At 40.4% G+C, this 11120-nt stretch overlaps 1 protein-coding gene and 3 non-coding genes across 4 annotated transcripts in view; all 4 read left to right on the top strand.

The window, feature by feature from the left end:
* LOC118557811 overlaps nucleotides 1–11120 on the top strand; it is a 69037-nt gene that overhangs the window by 6751 nt on the left and 51166 nt on the right. The window lies entirely within an intron of this gene.
* On the top strand, nucleotides 4194–4266 carry trnak-uuu. The gene has a single exon. It is a non-coding gene; the product is annotated as a tRNA-Lys (tRNA).
* Nucleotides 4944–5016, top strand: trnak-uuu. Its single transcript has one exon. It is a non-coding gene; the product is annotated as a tRNA-Lys (tRNA).
* On the top strand, nucleotides 8401–8473 carry trnak-uuu. Its single transcript has one exon. It is a non-coding gene; the product is annotated as a tRNA-Lys (tRNA).

Here is an 11120-nt window from a genome sequence, read left to right as displayed (position 1 = left end):
TACTTTCAAAAACCCAGATCTTGTTCTACAACTCACCAAGTAGCATGGTAGCTCTTGTGTTTAAGAGAAAATCCCTGTTAGTGTACCACCAGTACGCACACACACAAATGTTCATCTAAGCTCTGGCACACCCTATGGTTCATTGTCATATCTTGTAGTTCTGCAGGATATAGTATTTCCCATTTCAGGGGGTTTCCAGCTGTTACAAGACTGAAAACAGAGCCTGGATACTCAGTCGGTAGAGCATCAGACTTTTAATCTGAGGGTCCAGGGTTCAAGTCCCTGTTCAGGCGTACATCTTGGGTTCATTACTTATAGTCAAGAATCCCATGTAAGGGGTTTACAAGCATTGACCAATGTAAGTATAGAGCTGTTGAACTTTACAGAAAGGCATAATTTGCTGTCTCAAGATCCATTCTTGAAAAGCCTGCAACCTAAAGCATTCTGACTGAAAATCGCTTTCAAAAAACCCAGATCGTTCTACAACTCACCAAGTAGCCTGGTAGCTATTGTGTTTAAGAGAAAATCCCTGTTAGGGTACCACCAGTTCGCCACACTAAATGTTCATCTAAGCTCTGGCACCCCTATGTTCATTGTCATAGTCAAGAATCCACAGGAAAGGGTTTACAAGCACTTGACAATGTAAGTATAGAGCTGTTGAACTTTACAGAAAGGCAATAATTTGCTGTCTCAAGATCAATTCTTGAAAATGCTGCAACCTAAAGCATTCTGACTGATCGCTTTCCAAAGAAACCCGGATCTTGTTCTACAACTCACCAAGAGCCTGGTAGCTATTGTGTTAAGAGAAAATCCCTGTTGGGTACCACCAGTTCCGCACACACTAAATGTTCACTAAGCTCTGGCACCCCTATGGTTCATTGTCATAGTCAAGAATCCACATGTAAAGGGTTTCAAGCAACTTGACAATGTAAGTATAGAGCTGGGCTATTTATCTACTTTACACAAAGGCATTATTTGCTGTCTCAAGATCAATTCTTGAAAATGCTGCAACCTAAGCATTCTGACTGAAATCGCTTTCAACAACCCAGATTTGTCTACAACTCACCAAGTGCCTGGTAGCTATTGGTTTAAGAGAAAATCCCTGTTAGGGTACCACCAGTTCGCACACACTAAATGTTCATCTAGCTCTGGCACCCCCTATGGTTCATTGTCATATCTTGTAGTTTCTTCAGATATAGTATTTCCCATTTGAGGGGGTTTCCAGCTGTTACAAGGACTCAAAGCAGAGCCTGGGATGCTCAGTCGGTAGAGCATCAGACTTTTAATCTGAGGGTCCCGGGTTCAAGTCCCTGTTGAGGTGTACATCTTATAGTCAAGAATCCACATGTAAAGGGTTTTACAAGCACTTGACAATGGAAAGTATAGAGCTGTTGAACTTTACAGAAACGCATATATTTGCTGTCTCAAGATCAATTCTTGAAAATGCTGCAACCTAAAGCATTCTGACTAAAATCGCTTTCAAAACCCCCATCTTGTTCTACAACTCACCAAGTAGCCTGGTAGCTCTTGTGTTTAAGAGAAAATCCCTGTAGTGTACCACCAGTACGCACACACAAAATGTTCATCTAAGCTCTGGCACTCCTATGGTTCATTGCATAGTCAAGAATCCACATGTAAGGGGTTACAAGCACTTGTTATGTAAGTATAGAGCTGTGAACTTTACAGAAAGGCATATATTTGCTGTCTCAAGATCAATTCTTGAAAATGCTCGCAACCTAACACCATTTGACTGAAATCGCTTTCAAAAACCAGATCTTGTTCTACAACTCACAAGTAGCCTGGTAGCTATTGTGTTAAGAGAAAATCCCTGTTAGGGTACCACCAGTCGCACACACTAAATGTTCATCTAAGCTCGGCACCCCCTATGGTTCATTGTCATATCTTGTAGTTTCTTCAGATATAGTATTTCCCATTTCAGGGGGTTTCCAGCCGTTACAAGGACTGAAAGCAGAGCCTGGATAGCTCAGTCGGTAGAGCATCAGACATTTAATCTGAGGGTACAGGGTTCAAGTCCCTGTTCAGGCATACATCTTGGATTTCATACTTATAGTCAAGAATCCACATGTAAAGGTATACAAGCACTTGATTATGTAAGTATAGAGTGTTGACCTTTACAGAAATTGCATACATTTCTGTCTCAGATCAATTCTTGAAAATGCTGCCACCTAAACCATTCTGACTGAAATTACTTTCAAAAAACCAGATCTTGTTCTACAACTCACCAAGTAGCCTGGTAGCTCTTGTGTTTAAGAGAAAATCCTGTTAGTGTACCACCAGTACGCACACACAAATGTTCATCTAAGCTCTGGCACCCCCTATGGTTCATTGTCATATCTTGTAGTTCTTCAGATATAGTATTTCCCATTTCAGGGGGTTTCCAGCTGTTACAAGGACTGAAAGCAGAGCCTGGATAGCTCAGTCGGTAGAGCATCAGACTTTTAATTCAGGGTCCAGGGTCAAGTCCCTGTTCAGGCGTACATCTTGGATTCATACTTATAGTCAAGAATCCACATGTAAAGGGTTTACAAGCACTTGAATATGTAAGTATAGAGCTGTTGAACTTTACAGAAAGGCATATATTTGCTGTCTCAAGATCAATTCTTGAAAATGCTGCAACCTAAAGCATTCTGACTGAAATCGCTTTCAAAAACCCAGATCTGTTACAACTCACCAAGTAGCCTGGTAGCTATTGTGTTTAAGAGAAAATCCCTGTAGGGTACCACCAGTTTGCACACCTAAATGTTCATCTAAGCTCTGGCACCCCCGATGGTTCATTGTCATAGTCAAGAATCCACATGTAAAGGGTTACAAGCACTTGATTATGTAAGTATAGAGCTGTTGACCTTTACAGAAATGCATACATTTGCTGTCTCAAAATCAATTCTTGAATGCTGCAACCTAAGCATTCTGACTGAAATCGCTTTCAAAAACCCAGATCTTGTTCTACAACTCACCAAGTAGCCTGGTAGGCGATTGTGTTTAAGAGGAAAATCCCTGTTAGGGTACCACCAGTTTGCACACACTAAATGTTCATCTAAGCTCTGGCACCCCCTATGGTTCATTGTCATAGTCAAGAATCCCATGTAAAGGGTTTACAAGCACTTGATTATGTAAGTATAGAGCTGTTGACCTTTACAGAATTGCATACATTTGCTGTCTCAAAATCAATTCTTGAAAATGCTGCAACCTAAAACCATTCTGACTGAAATTGCTTTCAAAAACCCACATCTTGTTCTACAACTCACCAAGTAGCCTGGTAGCTATTGTGTTTAAGAGAAATCCCTGTTAGGGTACCACCAGTTCGTACACACAAAATGTTCATCTAAGCTCTGGCACCCCCTATGGTTCAATTGTCATATCTTGTAGTTTCTTCAGATATAGATTTCCATTTCATGGGGTTTCCAGCTGTTACAAGGACTCAAAGCAGAGCCTGGATAGCTCAAGTCGGTAGAGCATCAGACTTTTAATCTGAGGGTCCAGGTTTCAAGTCCCTGTTCAGGCATTACATCTTGGATTTCATACTTATAGTCAAGAATCCACATGTAAGGGGTTACAAGCAATTGACAATGTAAGTATAAGAGCTGTGAACTTACAGAAAGGCATATATTTGCTGTCTCAAGATCATTCTTGAAAATGCTGCAACCTAAACCATTCTGACTGAAATTGCTTTCAAAAACCCACATCTTGTTCTACAACTCCAAGTAGCCTGGTAGCTCTTGTGTTTAAGAGAAAATCCCTGTTAGTGTACCACCAGTATGCACACACAAAATGTCATCTAAGCTCTGGCACCCCCTATGGTTCATTGTCATAGTCAAGAATCCACATGTAAGGGTTTACAAGCAATTGACAATGTAGTATAGAGCGTTGACCTTTACGAAATGCATACATTTGCTGTCTCAAGATCAATTCTTGAAAATGCTGCAACCTAAACCATTCTGACTGAAATTACTTTCAAAAAACCAACCCAGATTGTGTCTACAACTCACCAAGTAGCCTGGTAGCTCTTGTGTTTAAGAGAAAATCCCTGTTAGTGTACCACAGTTACGCACACACAAAATGTTCATCTAAGCTCTGGCACCCCTATTGGTTCATTGTCATATCTTGTAGTTTTCTTCAGATATAGTATGTCCCATTTCAGGGGGTTTCCTAGCTTTACAAGGACTCAAAGCAGAGCCTGGATAGCTCAGTCGGTAGAGCATCAGACTTTTAATCTGAGGGTCCAGGGTTCAAGTCCCTGTTCAGGCATACATCTTGGATTTCATACTTATAGTCAAGAATCCACATGTAAAGGGTTTACAAGCACTTGACATGTAAGTATAGAGCTGTTGAACTTTACAGAAAGGCATATATTTGCTTGTCTCCAGATCAATTCTTGAAAATGCTGCAACCTAAAGCATTCTGACTGAAATCGCTTTCAAAACCCACATCTTGTTCTACAACTCACCAAGTAGCCTGGTAGCTATTGTGTTTAAGAGAAAATCCCTGTTAGTGTACCACCAGTACGCACACACAAAATGTTCATCTAAGCTTCTGGCACCCCCTATGGTCATTGTCATAGTCAAGAATCCACATGTAAGGGGTTTTACAGCAATTGTACAATGTAAGTATAGAGCTGTTGAACTTTACAGAAAGGCATATATGTGCTGTCTCAAGATCAATTCTTGAAAATGCTGCAACCCTCAAAGCATTCTGACTGAAATCGCTTTCAAAAACCCAGATCTTGTTCTACAACTCACCAAGTAGCCTGGTAGCTCTTGTGTTTAAGAGAAGATCCCTGTTAGGGTACCACCAGTTCGCACACACCAAAATGTTCATCTAAGCTCTGGCACCCCCTATGGTTCATTGTCATATCTTGTAGTTTCTTCAGATATAGTATTTCCCATTTCAGGGGGTTTCCAGCTGTTACAAGGACTGAAAGCAGAGCCTGGATAGCTCAGTCGGTAGAGCATCAGACTTTTAATCTGAGGGTCCAGGGTTCAAGTCCCTGTTCAGGCATACATCTTGGATTTCATACTTATAGTCAAGAATCCACATGTAAAGGGTTTACAAGCACTTGATTATGTAAGTATAGAGCTGTTGACCTTTACAGAAATGCATACATTTGCTTGTCTCAAATATCAATTCTTGAAAATGCTGCAACCTTAAAGCCATTCTGACTGAAATTGCTTTCCAAAAACCCAGATCTTGTTCTACAACTCACAAGTAGCCTGGTAGCTCTTTGTGTTTAAGAGAAAATCCCTGTTAGGGTACCACCCAGTTCGCACACACAAAATGTTCATCTAAGCTCTGGCACCCCCCTATGGTTCATTGTCATAGTCAAGAATCCACATGTAAAGGGTTTACAAGCACTTGACAATGTAAGTATAGAGCTGTTGAACTTTACAGAAAGGCATATATTTGCTGTCTCAAGATCAATTCTTGAAAATGCTGCAACCTAAAGCATTCTGACTGAAATCGCTTTCAAAAACCCAGATCTTGTTCTACAACTCACCAAGTAGCCTGGTAGCTATTGTGTTTAAGAGAAAATCCCTGTTAGGGTACCACCAGTTCGCACACACTAAATGTTCATCTAAGCTCTGGCACCCCCCTATGGTTCATTGTCATATCTTGTAGTTTCTTCAGATATAGTATTTCCCATTTCAGGGGGTTTCCAGCTGTTACAAGGACTCAAAGCAGAGCCTGGATAGCTCAGTCGGTAGAGCATCAGACTTTTAATCTGAGGGTCCAGGGTTTCAAGTCCCTGTTCAGGCATACATCTTGGATTTCATACTTATAGTCAAGAATCCACATGTAAAGGGTTTACAAGCACTTGATTATGTAAGTATAGAGCTGTTGAACTTTACAGAAAGGCATATATTTGCTGTCTCAAGATCAATTCTTGAAAATGCTGCAACCTAAAGCATTCTGACTGAAATCGCTTTCAAAAACCCAGATCTTGTTCTACAACTCACCAAGTAGCCTGGTAGCTATTGTGTTTAAGAGAAAATCCCTGTTAGGGTACCACCAGTTTGCACACACTAAATGTTCATCTAAGCTCTGGCACACCCTATGGTTCATTGTCATAGTCAAGAATCCACATGTAAAGGGTTTACAAGCACTTGATATGTAAGTATAGAGCTGTTGACCTTTACAGAAATGCATACATTTGCTGTCTCAAAATCAATTCTTGAAAATGGCTGCAACCTAAAGCATTCTGACTGAAATCGCTTTCAAAAACCCAGATCTTGTTCTACAACTCACCAAGTAGCCTGGTAGCTATTGTGTTTAAGAGAAAATCCCTGTTAGGGTACCACCAGTTTGCACACACTAAATGTTCATCTAAGCTCTGGCACCCCCTATGGTTCATTGTCATAGTCAAGAATCCACATGTAAAGGGTTTACAAGCACTTGATTATGTAAGTATAGAGCTGTTGACCTTTACAGAAATGCATACATTTGCTGTCTCAAAATCAATTCTTGAAAATGCTGCAACCTAAACCATTCTGACTGAAATTGCTTTCAAAAACCCACATCTTGTTCTACAACTCACCAAATAGCCTGGTAGCTATTGTGTTTAAGAGAAAATCCCTGTTAGGGTACCACCAGTTCGTACACACAAAAATGTTCATCTAAGCTCTGGCACCCCCTATGGTTCATTGTCATATCTTGTAGTTTCTTCAGATATAGCATTTCCCATTTCAGGGGGTTTCCAGCTGTTACAAGGACTCAAAGCAGAGCCTGGATAGCTCAGTCGGTAGAGCATCAGACTTTTAATCTGAGGGTCCAGGTTTCAAGTCCCTGTTCAGGCATACATCTTGGATTTCATACTTATAGTCAAGAATCCACATGTAAAGGGTTTACAAGCAATTGACAATGTAAGTATAGAGCTGTTGAACTTTACAGAAAGGCATATATTTGCTGTCTCAAGATCAATTCTTGAAAATGCTGCAACCTAAACCATTCTGACTGAAATTGCTTTCAAAAACCCACATCTTGTTCTACAACTCACCAAGTAGCCTGGTAGCTCTTGTGTTTAAGAGAAAATCCCTGTTAGTGTACCACCAGTATGCACACACAAAATGTTCATCTAAGCTCTGGCACCCCCTATGGTTCATTGTCATAGTCAAGAATCCACATGTAAAGGGTTTACAAGCAATTGACAATGTAAGTATAGAGCTGTTGACCTTTACAGAAATGCATACATTTGCTGTCTCAAGATCAATTCTTGAAAATGCTGCAACCTAAACCATTCTGACTGAAATTACTTTCAAAAACCCAGATCTTGTTCTACAACTCACCAAGTAGCCTGGTAGCTCTTGTGTTTAAGAGAAAATCCCTGTTAGTGTACCACCGTTACGCACACACAAAATGTTCATCTAAGCTCTGGCACCCCCTATGGTTCATTGTCATATCTTGTAGTTTCTTCAGATATAGTATTTCCCATTTCAGGGGGTTTCTAGCTTTTACAAGGACTCAACGCAGAGCCTGGATAGCTCAGTCGGTAGAGCATCAGACTTTTAATCTGAGGGTCCAGGGTTCAAGTCCCTGTTCAGGCGTACATCTTGGATTTCATACTTATAGTCAAGAATCCACATGTAAAGGGGTTACAAGCACTTGACAATGTAAGTATAGAGCTGTTGAACTTTACAGAAAGGCATATATTTGCTGTCTCAAGATCAATTCTTGAAAATGCTGCAACCTAAAGCATTCTGACTGAAATCGCTTTCAAAAACCCAGATCTTGTTCTACAACTCACCAAGTAGCCTGGTAGCTATTGTGTTTAAGAGAAAATCCCTGTTAGGGTACCACCAGTTCGCACACACTAAATGTTCATCTAAGCTCTGGCACCCCCTATGGTTCATTGTCATATCTTGTAGTTTCTTCAGATATAGTATTTCCCATTTCAGGGGGTTTCCAGCTGTTACAAGGACTCAAAGCAGAGCCTGGATAGCTCAGTCGGTAGAGCATCAGACTTTTAATCTGAGGGTCCAGGGTTCAAGTCCCTGTTCAGGCGTACATCTTGGATTTCATACTTATAGTCAAGAATCCATATGTAAGGGGTTTACAAGCAATTGACAATGTAAGTATAGAGCTGTTGAACTTTACAGAAAGGCATATATTTGCTGTCTCAAGATCAATTCTTGAAAAATGCTGCAACCTAAAGCATTCTGACTGAAATCGCTTTCAAAAACCCAGATCTTGTTCTACAACTCACCAAGTAGCCTGGTAGCTATTGTGTTTAAGAGAAAATCCCTGTTAGGGTACCACCAGTTCGCACACACTAAATGTTCATCTAAGCTCTGGCACCCCCTATGGTTCATTGTCATATCTTGTAGTTTCTTCAGATATAGTATTTCCCATTTCAGGGGGTTTCCAGCTGTTACAAGGACTCAAAGCAGAGCCTGGATAGCTCAGTCGGTAGAGCATCAGACTTTTAATCTGAGGGTCCAGGGTTCAAGTCCCTGTTCAGGCATACATCTTGGATTTCATACTTACAGTCAAGAATCCACATGTAAAGGGTTTACAAGCACTTGATTATGTAAGTATAGAGCTGTTGAACTTTACAGAAAGGCATATATTTGCTGTCTCAAGATCAATTCTTGAAATGCTGCAACCTAAAGCATTCTGACTGAAATCGCTTTCAAAAACCCAGATCTTGTTCTACAACTCACCAAGTAGCCTGGTAGCTATTGTGTTTAAGAGAAAATCCCTGTTAGGGTACCACCAGTTTGCACACACTAAATGTTCATCTAAGCTCTGGCACCCCCTATGGTTCATTGTCATAGTCAAGAATCCACATGTAAAGGGTTTACAAGCACTTGATTATGTAAGTATAGAGCTGTTGACCTTTACAGAAATGCATACATTTGCTGTCTCAAAATCAATTCTTGAAAATGCTGCAACCTAAAGCATTCTGACTGAAATCGCTTTCAAAAACCCAGATCTTGTTCTACAACTCACCAAGTAGCCTGGTAGCTATTGTGTTTAAGAGAAAATCCCTGTTAGGGTACCACCAGTTCGCACACACTAAATGTTCATCTAAGCTCTGGCACCCCCTATGGTTCATTGTCATAGTCAAGAATCCACATGTAAAGGGTTTACAAGCACTTGACAATGTAAGTATAGAGCTGTTGAACTTTACAGAAAGGCATATATTTGCTGTCTCAAGATCAATTCTTGAAATGCTGCAACCTAAAGCATTCTGACTGAAATCGCTTTCAAAAACCCAGATCTGTTCTACAACTCACCAAGTAGCCTGGTAGCTATTGTGTTTAAGAGAAAATCCCTGTTAGGGTACCACCAGTTCGCACACACTAAATGTTCATCTAAGCTCTGGCACCCCCTATGGTTCATTGTCATATCTTGTAGTTTCTTCAGATATAGTATTTCCCATTTGAGGGGGTTTCCAGCTGTTACAAGGACTCAAAGCAGAGCCTGGATAGCTCAGTCGGTAGAGCATCAGACTTTTAATCTGAGGGTCCAGGGTTCAAGTCCCTGTTCAGGTGTACATCTTATAGTCAAGAATCCACATGTAAAGGGTTTACAAGCACTTGACAATGTAAGTATAGAGCTGTTGAACTTTACAGAAACGCATATATTTGCTGTCTCAAGATCAATTCTTGAAAATGCTGCAACCTAAAGCATTCTGACTGAAATCGCTTTCAAAAACCCACATCTTGTTCTACAACTCACCAAGTAGCCTGGTAGCTCTTGTGTTTAAGAGAAAATCCCTGTTAGTGTACCACCAGTACGCACACACAAAATGTTCATCTAAGCTCTGGCACCTCCTATGGTTCATTGTCATAGTCAAGAATCCACATGTAAAGGGTTTACAAGCACTTGATTATGTAAGTATAGAGCTGTTGAACTTTACAGAAAGGCATATATTTGCTGTCTCAAGATCAATTCTTGAAAATGCTGCAACCTAAACCATTCTGACTGAAATCGCTTTCAAAAACCCAGATCTTGTTCTACAACTCACCAAGTAGCCTGGTAGCTATTGTGTTTAAGAGAAAATCCCTGTTAGGGTACCACCAGTTCACACACACTAAATGTTCATCTAAGCTCTGGCACCCCCTATGGTTCATTGTCATATCTTGTAGTTTCTTCAGATATAGTATTTCCCATTTCAGGGGGTTTCCAGCTGTTACAAGGACTGAAAGCAGAGCCTGGATAGCTCAGTCGGTAGAGCATCAGACATTTAATCTGAGGGTCCAGGGTTCAAGTCCCTGTTCAGGCATACATCTTGGATTTCATACTTATAGTCAAGAATCCACATGTAAAGGGTTTACAAGCACTTGATTATGTAAGTATAGAGCTGTTGAACTTTACAGAAAGGCATATATTTGCTGTCTCAAGATCAATTCTTGAAAATGCTGCAACCTAAAGCATTCTGACTGAAATCGCTTTCAAAAACCCAGATCTTGTTCTACAACTCACCAAGTAGCCTGGTAGCTATTGTGTTTAAGAGAAAATCCCTGTTAGGGTACCACCAGTTTGCACACACTAAATGTTCATCTAAGCTCTGGCACCCCCTATGGTTCATTGTCATAGTCAAGAATCCACATGTAAAGGGTTTACAAGCACTTGATTATGTAAGTATAGAGCTGTTGACCTTTACAGAAATGCATACATTTGCTGTCTCAAAATCAATTCTTGAAAATGCTGCAACCCTAAAGCATTCTGACTGAAATCGCTTTTCAAAAACCCAGATCTTGTTCTACAACTCACCAAGTAGCCTGGTAGCTATTGTGTTTAAGAGAAAATCCCTGTTAGGGTACCACCAGTTTGCACACACTAAATGTTCATCTAAGCTCTGGCACCCCCTATGGTTCATTGTCATAGTCAAGAATCCACATGTAAAGGGTTTACAAGCACTTGATTATGTAAGTATAGAGCTGTTGACCTTTACAGAAATGCATACATTTGCTGTCTCAAAATCAATTCTTGAAAATGCTGCAACCTAAACCATTCTGACTGAAATTGCTTTCAAAAACCCACATCTTGTTCTACAACTCACCAAATAGCCTGGTAGCTATTGTGTTTAAGAGAAAATCCCTGTTAGGGTACCACCAGTTCGTACACACAAAATGTTCATCTAAGCTCTGGCACCCCCTATG

Source organism: Fundulus heteroclitus, chromosome 1, assembly GCF_011125445.2.
Source record: "Fundulus heteroclitus isolate FHET01 chromosome 1, MU-UCD_Fhet_4.1, whole genome shotgun sequence".
Taxonomy (NCBI): domain Eukaryota; kingdom Metazoa; phylum Chordata; class Actinopteri; order Cyprinodontiformes; family Fundulidae; genus Fundulus; species Fundulus heteroclitus.
This window is presented reverse-complemented; position numbering and strand designations above follow the sequence as displayed.